This window comes from Triticum dicoccoides, chromosome 6B, assembly GCF_002162155.2.
Source record: "Triticum dicoccoides isolate Atlit2015 ecotype Zavitan chromosome 6B, WEW_v2.0, whole genome shotgun sequence".
Lineage (NCBI taxonomy): Eukaryota > Viridiplantae > Streptophyta > Magnoliopsida > Poales > Poaceae > Triticum > Triticum dicoccoides.
Genome location: NC_041391.1, coordinates 618,443,775 through 618,449,878, shown reverse-complemented (window position 1 = coordinate 618,449,878; position 6,104 = coordinate 618,443,775).

Here is a 6,104-nt window from a genome sequence, read left to right as displayed (position 1 = left end):
ACAGAAAATCAGAGCTGAAAGATATGAATGAACAGAGCTAATGCAAACTAATGCAAATAAGCACATATGAACATGTCTTTCCCCTCAGTAAGACATGTGGCATCTCTCCTCTTGAACACCAAGCATCTGGGATCCTTGAGAAATACTTTCTACTTGAGTATTCTCTCCCCTTGGAGATCTCTTTCTCCCCCTGAGGAGGTGATATATTCTCTGATGTGATCTCTCTCTAAATGATAAGCTTTGATGTGATCTCTCTCTCCCCCTTTGACATCAATTTCCAAGAAGGGTTTTTTTTGGAATCTGTCGAATGGGTTTGGTCCTTGAGTCACAGCACAAGACAAATGATAAAAATGTGATGCTTGTAGAGGACAAGATTCATTGAGTGGAGCTGGATCATAAGAATCACAGAATAAGTGGCAAACTGTTTTTCCTGTTGTGAAGTCGGTGGCACCGAGTGGTATGCGTCAGTTGTACCGAAAGAATTCAGTTGGACCAAAAATAACTAATCGGTGGAACGGATTTCATCGCAGAGAAAACACTTGTCACCTCAGCTCACTAGACTAGTAGGATCTCACAAAGATTTGCAAGGAATTTACTAAATGATATGCAATGAATTGGATGCAGAAAATGCTAAACAAACAGAAAAGAAAGAAATCTAGATGAATTTTTTTTGAAAGGGGAAACAAATATGCATGAGACAAATGCAAAAACACAGAAAAGAACACAAGAGAACTTCATCTAGAGATGGTCGGCGACAAAGTCACCTATGTTAGAGTATATTGACTTAGGAGTCAAGTGAGATCACTTGATCATAGGTCATACTCATCATTTAAGCTCAAATGGCATTACCATTTTCCGTTTAAGCATCTTGCTGTATTCACATCTTGTCAAGTTGCTTTAGCTCATGACTCGGAGTAAAGCTTCTCTAAGATGGAATAACATACCTTGGTTGGTGGTGTTGATCATGTAGTTAAACTTGTGTGGGTTGCTCAAGGTTGATGTACCTCATCAAGAGTTGGGAGCACCACTTGGAATTTGAGTCCATCTACCTACATGGGTTAGTTCTTGCAAGGAAGAGCACTTGTGTATCCAAAAATGACAATCATGAAGCTCAACATAGAATTTGTCAAAGGATATGTTTGAATGGTTTCATGCTTCCTTGTCTTCAACCATCTTTGTATAGAGACTTGGTGATGTAGAGATTGCTCAAGATATGAGTAGGTTACAACCTCATGGAATTAGACTCAACCAAGTACCTACATGGGTTAGATAACATGCAAGATACAAATATATCCAAGACACAAGATTTTCATCATAAGAGAAATATCAAGGATTAGTCATAAGCTCATGTCTTGCATGTATCCAATGGAGTTTCTACTCCAAGTTTGAAGCATCAATCATGTTCAATTCTCCTCTCAACCTGCAAAACACTTTCTCATCAAGAGGTTTGGTGAATATATCTGCTAATTGCTTTTCGGTGCGAACATGCTTAAGATCAATGTCACCCTTAGCAACATGATCTCGAATGAAATGATGACGAACTTCAATATGCTTAGTTCGAGAATGTTGTACGGGATTATGACCAATTTTGATAGCACTTTCATTGTCACAAAGCAATGGAACATGTTTCACATATATCCCATAATCTTTAAGAGTTTGGGTCATCCAAAGTAATTGAGCACAACATGAACCAGCGACAATGTATTGCGCTTCGGCAGTGGATAAGGATACCGAGTTTTGTTTCTTGGAGGACCAAGACACAAGAGATCTACCAAGAAATTGACAAGTACCCAAAGTGGACTTTCTATCAACCTTGTCTCCGGCATAGTCCGAGTCGGAGTAGCCAACAAGATCGAAAGAGGCCCTCTTGGGATACCAAATGCCAAAATTTGGTGTATGGATTAAGTATCTCACTATCCTTTTCACGGCCTTAAGATGACATTCTTTAGGAGCAGCTTGATATCGTGCACACATGCACACACTTAGCATGATATCGGGACGTGAAGCACATAGATATAACAATGAACCAATCATAGAGCGATAAACCTTTTGATCAACCGGTTCACCATCTTTGGTTAAGTCAAGATGTCCACTAGTAGGCATGGGTGTAGACATACCTTTGCATTCTTGCATATTGAACTTCTTGAATAAGTCCTTAGTGTACTTCGTTTGAGAGACAAAAGTACCTTCCTTAGTTTGCTTGATTTGCAACCCAAGAAAGAATTTGAGTTCACTCATCATAGACATCTCAAACTTCTCCGACATTAGCTTCCCAAACTTTTCACTAAAATGAGGGTTAGTTGAACCAAATATAATATCATCAACATAAATTTGGCATAAAAAGAGTTCTCCATTAACCCTTTTAGTAAAAAGACTAGAATCAATTTTTCCAATTTCAAAGCCTTTTTCAATAAGGAACTTGGTCAAGCATTTATACCACACTCTAGGAGCTTGTTTAAGACCATAAAGGGCTTTGCGAAGTTTGTAAACATGATTTGGTTTCTTAGGATTGATAAAGCCGGGAGGTTGTTTAACATAAACTTCCTCCTCTATTTCACCATTTAGAAAAGCACTTTTAATGTCCATTTGGTACAAGGTGATATCATGGTGATTAGCATAGGCAAGTAAGATGCGAATGGACTCAAGTCTAGCAACGGGAGCATAAGTCTCACCATAGTCCATACCTTCGACTTGTGTGTAGCCTTGGGCGACGAGACATGCTTTGTTGCGAACTACTTGTCCATCTTCATCTTGCTTGTTACGAAACACCCATTTGGTACCGATGATGTTGTGGTTGTTGTCGGGCTTCTCAACCAATGTCCAAACTTGGTTCCTCTCAAAGTTGTGTAGCTCTTCATGCATTTATCCAATCTTGATCTTCCAATGCTTCTTCGACCTTCATAGGTTCAATGCTAGAGATGAAAGAATAGTTTTCACAAAAGTTAGCTAAACGAGTTTTAGAGCGAGTGATTCTCCCGGTTTGAATATCATTGTAGATTTGCTCGACGGGATGGTCTTTAGCAATTCTTGCTCGAACTCGTGAAAGCTTTTGCTTGGATCTTGGTTGAACTTCTTCTTCATCTTGTTCTTCTTCTTGGCCTTCTTCATTGTTGGTGTTGTCGTACTCTTGTCGTGGTGGAGAAGGAGGTTGTTGATGTTCATCTTGATGCACTTCCTCATTTTCTTCATCTTGGTGTGTCCCACTTGTGGATGCTTCCGTATCAACTCTTGGTTCACCTTGTCGTGAAGTAGAAGCTTCCACTTGGACGGACGATGTACTCTCCTTCACCTCCGTTGGACGGACCTTGCCAATAGACAAGTCTTGGATTGCTTCCGAAGGATCTTTGTCTCCTACATCAATTGGCAATTGCTCTACTTGTGAGCCGTTAGATTCATCAAACTTCACATCTACCATCTCTTCAACCTTTCAGGTGAAATTGTTGTAGACACGGTAAGTGTGAGAGTTTGAGCCATAACCTAGTAGGAAACCTTCATGAGACTTAGGAGCAAATTTAGAACGATGATGCTTATCAAGAATGTAGCACTTTGAGCCGAATACTCGAAAGTATCCAACTTGGGGTTTGTTACCGGTGAGGAGCTCGTATGCCTCTTGCCGAGTAGCTTGTGAAGATACAAGCGATTTGTTGCATGACAAGCTGTCTCAACCGCTTTTGCCCAAAAGTGCTTTGGTGTCTTGTACTCATCAAGCATCGTTCTCGCCATTTCGATGAGCGTCCGGTTCTTCCTCTCAACAACTCCATTTTGTTGAGGTGTGTACATAGCCGAGAACTCATGTGAAATCCCTTCTTCGTAAAGAAAGGTGTCCACATTTGCATTCTTGAACTCCGTTCCGTTGTCACTGCGAACCTTCTTGATCTTCACTTCAATTTGGTTTTTGGCCTTTCTAGCGAAGTTTTTGAAGATCTTTTGGACCTGCGATTTATCATCGAGAAAGAACACCCACATAAATCTTGAAAAGTCATCAACTATAACTAGACCAAAGGAATTTCCTCCGAGACTCTTGTAAGAGTTGGGACCAAAAAGATCCATGTGAAGTAGCTTGAGTGGCCTCCTTGTGGTCATGATGTTCTTTACGGGATGCCTTCCTCTAACCTGTTTACCTGCTTGACAAGCGTTGCAAAGTCTATCCTTATCAAATATGACATCGTTAACACCAAGGATATGATTTCCTTTAATAAGCTTGTCAAGGTTTCTCATGCCAACGTGACCTAGTCGTCTATGCCATAACCAACCTTGTGAGGATTTAGCAATGAAGCAAGTTTTAGGTTGAGCATTTTTAGTGAAATCAACTATGTATAGATCACCTCTATGTATACTAGTAAAGACCATTTGTTGATTGTCTCGACGAAACACTTGGCAATCTACTTCAGTAAATAGGACATTGAAACCGAAATCAGCAAGTCTATATACTGAAAGTAAGTTGTATCCAAGAGATTCAACGAGCATAACATTCTGAATGGAGCTATCATGTGAGATGGCCACCTTACCGAGGCCAACCACCTTACCCTTTGAGTTGTCACCGAAAGTGACATACTTTCGAGGACTATCATTTTTAGCAAGCTCGCGAAACATGTCTTTATCTCCGGTCATGTGATCGGTACATCCACTATCAAGAACCCATTCCTTTCCTCCTGCCATATATCCCCGAAGATTTGCCATAAGACCAAAATGTCTCATTGCATCGTCAAGATCAAAGTCACTATCATCATCCTCATCATAGTATCCATGTTCAACATCGTCATGTGGTGGATCAAATCCTAGAGAGGGTGATTCATTAGTATGAGTTTGACAATAATCTCCTCTATGAATTCTAGTAGCTTCGGAAATGATATCGCTAATAATTCCAACATTTCCTTTGGCACGCATAAGGTTTGTAAGTTCAAATAGACGATCACCAAACATAGGATCACTAGTATTCATCTTACTCAAAGCAATAGACTTATGAAGAATTTCATCAAGATTTTTCAAAGAATAATCAGGAAATCGTTCCTCAAGAAATTTCCATATAGTGTAGGCACACTCAAGAGTAGGCAGTTTTCCAACCAAGTTTCTAGGCAAGCCTCTAGTGATAAGATTAACAGTTCTAACATTCCTAATCATGTCAATAGACTCATCAAGGGTAGGATGCATAGGATCAACATAAGGTGCACAAGGACTAGCAATGTACTTGTTCAAATTATATTGATTGAAAATTACAAGCATCTCATTTTTCCACTCATGAAAGTACTCTCCATCAAGAATAGGCACTCTATGTCTAAGACTCCCCAAAGTAGACTCATCCATCTTCCTCCAATGGTGATTAAACCAAGGCAATGGAGACCAATGCCCTGATACCACTTGTAGGACCTTGAGAAGAGGTGTCTAGAGGGGGGGTGATTAGACACTAAGTACCAAAGTTGCAGTTTTTAGCTTCTTTAAGTTTAAGTGGAGTTTAGGCACAAGTTTAACATTCACAACATATAGCAAGCAAGCATGCAAAGAGTATATGAGCAGCGGAAAGTAAACCATGCAACTTGCAAGAATGTAAAGGGAGGGGTTTTGGAGGATTCAAACACAACTGGAGACACGGATGTTTCTGGGGTGGTTCTGATAGGTGGTGCTATCATACATCCACGTTGATGGAGACTTCAACCCACGAAGGGTAACGGCTGCGCGAGTCCACGGAGGGCTCCACCCAAGAAGGGTCCACAAAGAAGCAACCTTGTCTATCCCACCATGGTTGTCGCCGATGAAGGACTTGCCTCACTAGCGGTAGATCTTCACGAAGTATGCGATCTCCTTGCCCTTACAAACTCCTTGGTTCAACTCCACAATCTTGTCGGAGGCTCCCAAGTGACACCTAGCCAATCTAGGAGACACCACTCTCCAAGAAGTAACAAATGGTGTGTTGATGATGAACTCCTTGCTCTTGTGCTTCAAATGATAGTCTCCCCAACACTCAAGTCTCTCGCATAGGATTTGGATCTGGTGGAAAGAAGATTTGAGTGGAAAGCAACTTGGGGAAGGCTAGAGATCAAGATTCAGATGGTAGGAATGGAATATCTTGGCCTCAACACATGAGTAGGTAGTTCTCTCTCTGAACT